At 38.5% G+C, this 12,272-nt stretch overlaps 1 non-coding gene across 1 annotated transcript; it reads left to right on the top strand.

The window, feature by feature from the left end:
- The first annotated feature begins 10,006 nt into the window (after positions 1 to 10,006).
- Positions 10,007 to 10,088, top strand: TRNAS-UGA (transfer RNA serine (anticodon UGA)). The gene has a single exon. It is a non-coding gene; the product is annotated as a tRNA-Ser (tRNA).
- Positions 10,089 to 12,272: the final 2,184 nt, after the last annotated feature.

The raw sequence follows: 12,272 nt of genomic DNA, 5'->3' as shown, positions 1-12,272 counted from the left end.
CTTTAAAAACAGCCTGCTTACAAGGCACTACTGCCCACTACTACTGAGAAGCCATGCAGTATGAAATTAGTAGTATGGAAGCTTAAATTGCAAAATTAATCATATCACTGTGAGCGTCAGAAATGAAACAGCAGTGCCTGCAGTTCCTGAACCCATGTCTAGGTCTTTTTGGGATCCACACAAACAGAAGACACAAATCTCAAGACTTCTATTGCTTGAAGTTTATTTCTTCCAACTATCTTTTGGAATTTTCACCAGGAATATTTTTCTTAAGTAGGAAATGTAGGCTATAAAGGTGAGAATAACCAAAGATCAAAAAAGATTAGAATATTCATGAAGACGACAAGGTTCTCAGACAATTCAACAAAAGCACCTTACCACTGTGTTTCTCCACATGCAGCCCACAGGCGACACAAATTGTCAACAAAATAGACCTATAAAAATCAAACTTTTAACCATGAGTGCTAATATTGTATACCACAGATTTCTGCACAAGCAAAATGCTAACAGTAGTGTGTAATTAGTAGATCTTCTAATATTGTATAACAAAGTATATGCAGAAGCTTAGTTTGAAACAAAAGAGGACATTGAGCTGAAAGACCCATGGTAAATTGACTTTAAAGGATAATCAAAGTTGCATCTATTCTATCTGTTACTGAGGTTTAGCTTTCCTACATAAAACAGTTCCAAGTAGAAACATGGAATATGCTTTTTGTATAAAATCCAATAAATCCGGTAAAAATGCATTAAGGAAAAAGGCTCCAATCCAGTAGTGCACTCCACACATGCCTAAATTTACTAGGATTATTTACTTAAAAATAAGAATGCAACTAAATATTTGGCTGCATTGACACCTACAATGATGTTCAGTGATATAATTTGATAATCTTGTAACACTGAGCCTATAATTCCATTAAAATTTAAGTAGAACTAATAGCATCGTTCTAAAAAGGATCCATTAATGAACATATGAGAAGACTAAAAGGAAAAGCAGACTCTATACAGCCCATCAACTTTAAGAGTCACAGTTTCAAGAGTTAGATGAAAGCTTCAACATAAAATTGTGTGCCTCTTTTTGCATATGCATGGATTTTTAGACACCTAAATTAATATTTACCTGCATAAACAGGATTAGCAAACAGTACATGTTTATTCACATACTTGTGTTGACAGATGTCATACTTTCTTCTAAAATGCTGCTTTAACTCAGTTGATTAAGCATCTGTGAGTAGAGCCAGACAGATGTACAGGAAACTGCAGCTACGTTTGCATACAATGAACACATCAGTCAAAAGCATCAGCACTTTTTTCAGCACTACCCTGCCAACAGCCTTGAGTCTTTGACCAGAAAGGGCCAGCACTAGAAGAACAGTTTGGTTTACGTAACTATCAGGATTTTTTTGTTGTTTTTCTAGATAATGTCTATAAAAAATACCTTGTGATACCAATTAATTCCATGGAAGCTGCCCAGCAGCTATTACATTGCACAAAGTTTTGTCATCATTGACAAGTTGACAAACAAGGAAAAGTTCCACATGTCATAACCAGGGACCTGGGCCATCTGAGTCCTCCAGTTCTTGGCATTCTCTAGTTGCAGTTCACTCCCAGAATAAATTCCATATTCACAAAAATTACAGCTATCCATAGCAGAGAAAGAAAATGGCAAAATAACATATATTCCATGAGAACCTTTCTCTGTTTCAGGACAGAGAAAGTTTTATTAGAGTTGTGTCTCAGAGACCACATTGGTACTCACTATTCATATCTGAGGGAGACCAGAAGAGGGGAAGCCTTTAAGTAGCAAACATGCTAAAAGTTTCTAAAAATGCTACCATCCCCCAACCAGTAATTAATGTCTTAATCTCAATAAAGGAAAAGGGTTTAATCTTTTCCATTATCCAGATAAGCATCCGCAATATCCATTAAATAGCCTTTTGGTTTAAGATAGCAGGATTCCATTCAACATTTCTAATGTTAATGCATGATTAGTAGATCAGATTGTGTCAAGTCTTAAGCACTTCAGTTGATTGAAAGTTCTCTTGCATTTTATCATACCAGAAATAGCATTTCAGTTGTTAGCAATAGACCCTGGTGCTGTAAATGTGGAGTCAAGCAAATAAAGCGAAGCAGGTAAAATACTTCACAAGCTAGCAATCACTTAATACGGAATTTTAGTATACTTCTGTCAGAATGTTTTCAACCAAAGAGAAGGAAAGTGGAACACCATTGTACTAGACCCAACAGAGAGACAGGAGCCACAAAACAAGGAAGCACAATGGTAAATCAGGGGAAGGGACTGACCGTGTTTGATAACAAACAGTGAAGAGGAGGAGCACGGTACAGGGCTCTGAACTAGGAAAGGAAGCAGGAAACATACCCATGTCATGAAAGAATTAACTAGGTTCTTTTTAAAATAAATTGTACCAGAAAGCATAATATGATGAAATGTAAACTCCTTGAAACTTGACAACTCTATTGACTAATTAATTAGGGAGAATTCTCATAGAGCATGCAAAAAAAAAAAAAAATATCACACTAAATTAGTATCTGTTTCACAGGCAAGTTAATTGGGTGTAGTGGTTAGAATTATAAGTGATGAATAATAGCTTTTCATTTTATTTAGCATTCATACCTAAAAATCTCCAAATGTCTTAATGGAACTAGCAACAAAAACTTGGAGAAAAGCTAAATAAATCACTCTTCCCCAAATGATCCTAAACGATTGTAAGGATATTGTATTAAAACAAGCAGCACACCAGAAATAACATGCATTTAACATCAGTCTTACACCATGAATATATCTATTATGCATAAGATAGATGGAAACAGCAAATGATCCCTAAAGGGCTTTTCAGTGATGTCAGAGATGCCATAAGAACTCCCAAAGTTTAGGATAAATAAAATACAGAAGAATAATGTTAAAAGCTAATTCCATATTTAAGAATTTCAATAAGTGGACTAAGAGTAAGGGTGTACAGCACAGCATGAACAAACCGCTCTGTGGGGGAGCTGCTGAAACAATAGGCTATAGGGGCAGGCTATACTTTTGATTCTGTACCTGAAACTGGCCTCCAATCCGTTCTCAGGCAAACAGAATGGAAAATTTTATCCATATAGAGTTTTCTGAAGTGAATTCTTATTTTTCTTGATTGTATGGTTCAGGCACTAAGCTTTGTTAAATGATCTACAAAGCTAATAGATAAAATGAGAGAAATACAGAAGAAATATACTTCAGTATACAGCGTTATTTTTGCTATTGTTGCTCATTAGTTTCTTCAGTAAGAAAATATGAAATGATGTAGTCTAGTGGTGGTAGCATTATCTGTTGTAATACACAATTTGTGTTGGGTTCATTAATTCATTCACGTTCTTCAAGGGGGACGTAAAATTTACTCTTGAATATTCTAAGTTACACATAAACACAAAGTTACTGTTCCACTGACATTGCTGGAAATGTTTTTTGTTAACTTAGGCAGAATCTAATCTCATTTTTCTGTTGCAAGCATCACAGATATAACATATTAATAATTTCTAACAGGAATAAATGTTGAAACTATTGCATTTGCAAAGCTGATAGAGATCGACTAAGTAAAAGGCCACAGAGCAAATGTGTGAGAAGAGACAGAATAGGCATTACCAAATGAACACTGAAGTGCTTGGGGCTCAGTCCTGTATTTCTAAAGACAACAGTAATAATATAGAGATTATTTAATGCTGAAGAATGTATTTGCATGCTGATTATCACTTGTGCATTTTTCCTACTGGTTGATTAAACTGTCCATGTTCCTATCAAAGATTTTGCAGTATCTGACCTCTTTACTTACAGAAGTTAAAGACATGAAAAATATAGGGGCAAACCTATCCTAGTACCATTATTTTATAGAACAGTCCTAAACCAGATTTTTCTCTCCCCATTATCTATTTCAGTGTCCAGCTCTTGCTAGTTTTAAGTGACTAAGAAATAAAACTTTTAAGATTCCTTTGGGAGATAAATTTACTTTTCAAAATATACTTATCCATTGGGAAATTGTATCTGTTATCCTATGTTCATTTTTGACCAGTTAAATCTTCATTAAAAGCCCATGAGATATACTAAAGCTTTTTTTAGTGTTTACTTCCCATTTAGTACTGCCGTAAAGGAAAATTCTAAGCACTGATGGTTTTAGTTTAGTTTGCATTTCCAAAGCAAGTATGTTATAACTGCATTTTCAGTTTATGAAAACTTTCTAAATACCACATTCCTTCCTGAAGGCTGTCAGCTGTAATTTTTATTCCCATTTAAAAACAGGTGCCATAGGTTAAAAAATTCTAAAATTATAGAACAATACATTCATAAAGCAATGTTATATGCATGAATTCTGATAATGAACCAATTCTTTGACAATATTGTTGTATGCAAATTAACCACATATATGCATAAACATTGCTAACTTGAGCCTATGACATACCAAATGCTTTAGTTAGGCTTTTAGTCTCATATCTAGTCACCTTCAGGGCTGCTCAATGGCTACTGGAAAGTATTTCTGAAGAGTTGCTCATACCATTCCGAAATAGGTGAGTTTACTTGCCCACTGGGGACAAGGATCTCCCTCTTAGATACCTGTAAAAGATGACGTGAGCAGCTGGCTGAGGCATCTAAAAGCCAAGTGCCTACCTGAATGCTGGGGAAGCTCTATCCTACCCAAACTGCCCGAGACCAGTTTTCATTTGACCTCTCTCCCGTCACATTGCCTCAGCCTCTTAGATGTAGCCAAATATCTCGGACCTTAAGGTCTTTAAAACAAGATTATGTACAATGGGTAGCATTCTTTATTAGTTAAAGACCTGTACGTGCAGAGGCTCTCCAGCACTTGGCAACGGACCTTATTACATTTCAGGAATTTCAGTGTTTTACTTCAGGCTTGTATCTCAAGGTTTAAGTGACGTTTTAGAAATTGTTGAGTTTCCCTATCTTGGTATCTAGGAATTAACACTGCAATGCTACTTTAGTTGAGGCTTTCTTAGAATATTTTTAGTGATTTCTGTTGTAGTAAGATCTTCTGTCTTGGGAACACAATAGCTTCACAGTGAAGTGCTAGAATTCAAATAGCACTCTGCAAATGATACCATTCTTCCCTAATCCCTTTTTGATCACTGCTCATCTTCAAAGATTATTATATGAAAGTGCTTAAACCTGCTCCTTCTGCATGTGATACCTGCAACACATCCTATCTGCTCTTTTCCTTGCAGCTTGCACAAAGAACACTGGAGGTCACTCTAGCATTGCTCAAGTAACAATTTTCTCTAAAGAGAGACAGACACAGAGTTTTTCAAGATTCAGTGGAATGTAATTGGTTAAATATAACACTTTGTGTGTCATTTACATGTCAGCCAACTCTCATGATTGATTATGTTTTACTGAAATTGCATATTTAACTCAAGTCCTAGATTCATGTGAACACAAAACAAAAGCAACTATCATTTAAAGAAAAAGATAAGTTTCTTCTTAGTCCTGCTAGGAAAAAAAAGGCATCTAAATTCAAAATATAAAAGTTAGACATTGCAAATTGTGAGACAAAAGGAACACTGAATCTATTTCCAAGTTTCAATGGCTCAGGATACTGTATGTATGTTTTAGATGTCTCTTTACAAATCTGTGTTCATTGCAACCTGGCAAAAGCCTTATGGGCCTGGAATGGTTAGGCTAAAGGCTTTCACCTTCCAAGGAAGGCCTGATGAAGAACAACTAAACTCAAGTGTTCCCACAAGCTCCAGATGCAAACCCTCAGACCTCAGTGGTTTTAGAAATGCATTGGCTATTCCTACATAGCTGTCAGCCACCCAAGGGTTTCCAGGTCGACAATGAGTAAGCGGTCCGTGTGTCTTTGTGTCACCGCACAGAACTGTGCTCGAGTATACAGTGCTCCAAAGGACACGGTCTTACCATTTGTAAGTGCAGACTGGTAACCTTGGTTTTGGCATCAAATAAGTTCGGTTTAAAGAAGCAGCTTGGATTTGCTAATAGGTAGTGGGGGCATTTCCATTGAATCCAAAGGCTGAGTATAGTCTGAGCCTGTATTTAGTCAATGTCCATAACCACCCCTCTCTTTCTTCCAAGTAAATAAGTTCTTTTGTTACTGAGACCACACTGTAATTTATTTTTGCTGTGTCTTGTTCGGGTTCTCTGCATTTTGCATGGCTTCAGAATATAATTGTCTTTCCAGCATAATTTTCAGTAGATTTAAAACACATGTCTTGACAAGGAGATCAAATACAAACTCCAAAACGTGATCCCATAGTTTAGTATTGATGCTAATTAACTTCATTCCTGAGACACAGGAATTGTGCTATTATAGTTTGGGGCAGCTATTAGAACAGAGGTCAAATAGCATGAGACCTCCTGTGATGTGAATATTTGCATAGTACAGGCATTAATGATACCATTCCCAGACAGTAATGATACCATTCACAGACATTAATGATACCATTCACATCGATTTTGCTTGCTATCAAACACATGTAAAATAGTAAGAATCATACCAATTCTGCATTTTTTCTTGAACATTTTCCTTATGCAGCCCAAAATCTCTCTGTAGATAAGTAACAATTTCCGTATTTTCTCAGCTTACAGAAGAATTATCTTAATAAAAAACCCAGGTATCAAAAATTATTAACTAAAGAACTGTATTTAACATTTCAGTCAAGAAAAGGAGTATTTAAAAAAGATCCTCCTTCAATAAAGTACAGAAAAAAGTTGTCTAGCGTTCTCAGAAACCACCGTACTAAGTACTGCTTCAGTAGAATTAAATGCAAGAATTGTTTCTGGAGTCTAAAAACAAGACCGTATTGATTTAGACTTCAAGAACATTTTAAATTTATGACTCCCAGTAATGTAATAGATTTTTTTTGCACGTTTCTTCAATGAGAATAACAGAACAAGGCATCTGGAAAAGCAGGGAAGGCATATTTTGTATTTCATACAGATAAGGGGAATTTTTCCCTCTTACAAACTGTCCTTAATAAGTGGGCAAAATTCAACATGTGAAGCATTTAAAAGTTTTCTGTTAGTGTTTTCTGGGTAAAATAACTTTGTGCAAATAACATAAAAGACTCGGGTGATAATATGCCATTTATTGCACGGATCTCTAGGTCATTAAAACAACCTTAAGTGTCAAAAGGCCTTCATTCATGACCAGAATATATGTCTAAGTTACCGCCCTTGACTCATCCTGGAAATGTCATCTATTCAGAAGGTGAAGATTTTGTTTAATCATCCAGGATTTATAAATATCCAACAGTTCACTCAAAGCTTCAAATTGCCTGCTGGATGACTGGAAATCTCAGTCCTATCCATCATGCATGTGCTGTGAGGCAAATACGTGCAAGAAGCACATGAAGACCAATATATAGCACATATGCATAAATTTCCATCCAAGGGAGGGGGGAAAAACAACCAAGAAACAACAGCTGCGGTTCAATCCCTTCAGGAACAGTTAGAACAAATACCCTTACTTGAAGGGGTATTACCAAATCTAAACTTTGATGTGTTGTTATAATTTGGTTTCCTTTGGCTTTGAATAGTAAAAATGTTCTTGCATTTCGTAAGATCTTCCTGAACCAAATTGCTTGTATGGATTTCAAGTCGTCTGTTTTCTGTAAAGAAAATAAATCTTCAGCAGATCCATTAGTGTAGAAGTAAACAGCTCTGCTCCTTGTCCTCAAATCGATTTAAAAAAAAAAAAAAAAAAAAAAAAAAAAAAAAGCTTTGTACTCAAAGCCCCAACACGTCTTTTCTGGCATTTACACCCGAGAAATACATGTTTCTTCACCAGCAAACGTGATCTCTGACTGTCTCCACTTCCATGTCTGTTCTTTAAGAAGTTCCCCTTGGCTATAACGTGGTATACTGAAGGCACTACTTTTCCTCACCCTGCTCTTCACACATTTCCTATTGACATAATCATAAAAATTTGGTATAATCATGCTTTTTGTCTTCATGTATATGAAATCAGGTACCCTATGGGATAAAGACAGCATCTTATCAGGCATAATGCAGCTTCTGAGAGCCTTTCCCAAACACACAAAGCTACACGGGCATCAGCAAAACAGTCCAAATCACTCTGGGTATAAGCACATTAAACAACCAACAATTTAAACAAAGATTATTATGATGCTAAACTACTGAGTTGGACAGGGGGATACAAAGTAAGATAATAAAGGCCATTTTATGTGTTAATGTTTTTAACATGTACCTCATTATCTAAAACAGAGCAAACAGCACAAGCATAAACTCTAAATGAAGTTTGATTTATTTTTTTAATATCCACAATAACACAAAAAGATGTACAGGAGAGAAAGAAGAAATGTACAGATAATATCAACAGTAACATTGAACCCTATGCGGTTAAGTGCAAGAAAAAAAAATCATCATTGACATGTAGTATCAAATTTTCTGTATCAATCCAGCCTTTTACTGGCTATTTTAGAGGGATGATTAAAGGCCTGTGACCACAGCAGGCCTGCGTGCAGCCAAGGGACCATCCCTGTTTCTAGAGGTGGTCCGCAAACACTGCTGTTCTCAGCGTTTCCCACTGAAACCAGTGACAAATCCTCTGTTGGGTTTCCTAGCGCAGAACCGAGCGGCCACAGCCGTCTGACAACGACCACAAACTAACCTAACTCCCAGTTGCTAATCAGCAATTAAAGATAACGACGCAAAACGTTTTTAAAAGCTGCATTAACTTGAACGGTAAGAGAATTTAATAAATATTGAAGTACAACAAAATGAGTTCTTTTAAAATGACAGGAACACTTTGTGCTTTCTAATGTCTGTCTGTCCTCTATGTTCCCCAGGTCAGGTTCCAGAGAAAAGTCCCCAAAGTCTAGTTTCATAAGCCTATTTTAAGATCTTCATTAGTCCAGCAATATTTTTGGTACTGAGGAAAGTTAAAGAATTATTAAGAGGGCTTCTTGATCAATAACTCATTAAAAAAAAAAAAAAGCAGGGTGGGGAAGCACAATCATCAACATCACTCCAGCTATTTAAAAAAAAAAAAAAAAAGTGTTAACAAGAGCTGTGACTATAGCAGGGAAAATAGGGTAAAATTCCTAGCATAAACATACCCTGCAACAAGGATGAAAAGGAAGATTATGATTTTTATCCATTGCAGCATACATATAAAGTCAAGTTAGATTTAATTTCTGTTATATTACTGCTGACACAATTAACTACTGCTAAGGTAAAAAAAATATACCTACAGTGAATGAAATTACATTTAAAAGCTCTATGATAGAGAACTTTTGTAACAGTTGAGAGAACAGAACTAAAAAAAAAAAAAAAAAAAGGGAAAAACTTAAGATAATACCACCGTAAAAATTAGTGCAATGCCTAATAGTTACTGTATTTTGCAGTAGTCGCTGGCCGCATCTTCACCAGCAAATCCAAGTGTGCCTGCGAACGCTCCCAGGCGCGTTTAACTTACAGGCGCAGACACAGCCTCTGTGTTTCAGGCTGAAAAACCTAGCAGCATACAAACCGACGTTTATTCTTCCTGAGCTGAACAGCCGCACGGGACGTTTATTCAGGTGATTACCCGCACTGGAAGGAGTACAGTGACCCGCACCGGCCGCCTTCTCAACGGCGAGAGCGGACGCCTGCAGCCGCCAAAAGGCACCGTGCGCCCGGCGGCACCAGTGTCCCCGGCCGCAAACCGCCGGCCGCGCCGCGCCTTGGCGGTGACTCGAAGCCACCGAGCGCAACGCGATTCTTTTAATGGGGGAGAAAGAAAAAAAGGAAATAAAAAAAGGCGACAGCGGCAACTAACACGTCTGCTTCCCCACGCGCAAATGTTAGTTTTTAAAAAAAGAACTCCTCCGGCCGGGGGCAGACTGAGGGGCGGCCATTACGGAGGAGCGAGCGGCGGTGAGACGCGGCGGCGCTCATTGGCCCCTCGCATGGTTGTGGGCGGGAACTTCCGCCGCCGGAACGCTCAATAAGGAGTTCAGCGCGGAACAGCAGCTACCAGCAGCAGCGATGGCCGAGTGGTTAAGGCGTTGGACTTGAAATCCAATGGGGTCTCCCCGCGCAGGTTCGAACCCTGCTCGCTGCGGCCCGTGGGGGTTACTTTTCTCAGCTCCCCATTTTATTGCGGGTAACGTGGGCGTTTTACTCCTCGTTTCTCCACGTTAAACGTGCCGCAGCCACAGGGATCATCCAGCATTTGCCCTATTGCAGCTCGTCAGTCGGTGCCTACGTAGTGCTCCCCTGCTTCTGGCAAGCAATAAAAGTAGTACCGACACAGCAACAGGTGCCAGGGCGAGCTTGCAGCGTTGCGTGGAAAACACTGGTGATAAACCGCGCTTGGGAGAGGGACACGTGGGGATCAGCGTGCTTTCCACAGCTGGCCTTCTAGGTCCTCTGCAGACAGGACAGGCGCTGCCCAGGGGCAAAGCTCAGGATTAATCCAATGCATTACACACAGACAGTGCCCTGATTTGCCCCAAGGGCTGTTGTCCTGCCCCCGTGTCCTACAGCTGATACAAAATAAATAAAATCTTGTCAGCAGCAGGCTGCTCTATATGGAATGCATTTGCTCTGTCAAACCCTCCCTTTCCCGAAGGAAGCTGGTCTGATTACTCCTAGACCTCCAGTGAGGGGATCCTAGATCATCTTTTCCTGTCCTCGATGGCCTTCTGCACAGGAATGAAGCGCACACGTGCGCAATCTGGCAATGAGGGGGAAAAAACCCACAGAAGTTATTATGCAACTAATAACCAGGAAAAACAGAAGAACAAGGCACTTCCCCCTACACCCACACACATATCCCCTCTTTCTGACCAGCTTAAACTGACCTTTCACCACTCAGATATGTCAATCTCTTCCTATGTGTAGCCCCAGCATTAGCGAAGAGCTGAAAAATTTGCAAAGTCGGGTAAGAGAAGGCTGGACATAAGAAAAAGGTCATTTCCACAGAGGCCAAAATAGACCAGAGCAGGAACAGCCACTTTTCGCTCCTATCTCTCTTAAAGACAAGACAAAACCACATGCAAACCCATTCTTTCTAGCATCATGTTTTGTTAGTGCAACTTCATTTAATCAGAAAACGGAGGCGGGAGAAGAAGAGGAAACATGGAAATATCCCCGCTCAGAACAAAATAAAAGAAAGAGGAGACAAACAATCAATTGTTTAAGCTGGCAGCAAAATGAACATTTCAAAGCGCTGCCTAACAAGGTTTCCAGGGAGTTCAGGTTTGGGTGTTGGTTTCTGTTAGGGCACATGCAAGTGTTAGAGGTTACACTCCGGAGGGAATCTTAAACTGGTAAATAACCGACAAGGACACTGTGTAATATGTGACCATAACATTAGGCATTTCCCTTAAGTTCTCACATGTGAAGGTAGGTGCCACGGGATACCGGAATCAGACACCTTATCTCAGACATTGCAGAAGAGACAGTTTTTAAATTCAAGAGTACCGACTTAAGCATCCTTTGCTAAGGTGCAGTACATGTGCTACTTTCACCTTAGCGTATTTGTATTCTAACAGCAGCTTAAAATTGTGTGCTTAGAGCAGTACAACGTGTTAGTCACTCTGCAAAAGATCAAAATTTTTAGTGAGTGTGCACATTTCAGACACCAAATTAAAAATATATAGCTTCTTTTCCACATGTAAGGCTTGATTTTGTTTAATCAGCCAGGAATTTAAACTTTTTTGTTCTTTTATAACTCAAAGATCCCACCCACCCCTGTAATCTGGAACAGATGAGAGAAACTCTCTTTTGTGTAATGTAGTTTTGGGTAGCATTCCAAATTAATAAAATTAAAGGATTAAGAGAGTCAAAATACTAAACACAGTGGGCAAGCTTTGCATGGAGTCCTTCTTTCCCACTGCATCACTGAAGAAGTTGCCAGGTTTTTTACTGACCGCTTTAAGTGTCTTATTTCCAAAGGACGTGTTTCATTGCTTTAGTAGATCTGAAGCCAAAGCACCAACCCAACAAATATTTATTAGGAAGTCTGCAACTTTAAGATGTCCTTTTCACTGGGACCTTGCTGGGGATGGAAATACCAAATGACCAACACCAAAAGACATGGTTATTTTAAATTTTATATTGAAAAATAAGAGGCCAGTCTGCCAGAAAAGCAACAAAAATCTCCTCTGTCTAAGGAACTATTTGCATTCAGTGAACTTTTTTGCCTTGAAACTGATTTTCCCTAAAATTTGCAGTTGAAAAATAAAAGAGCAGCAGTGAACACCCAAGTTATTTCCTACCTTCACCCTTCAGCAAGATTTAT

The sequence above is a fragment of the Nipponia nippon genome, unplaced genomic scaffold (genome assembly GCF_047370975.1).
Source record: "Nipponia nippon isolate SJK-2023a ecotype South Korea unplaced genomic scaffold, ASM4737097v1 scaffold_3, whole genome shotgun sequence".
Lineage (NCBI taxonomy): Eukaryota > Metazoa > Chordata > Aves > Pelecaniformes > Threskiornithidae > Nipponia > Nipponia nippon.
This window is presented reverse-complemented; position numbering and strand designations above follow the sequence as displayed.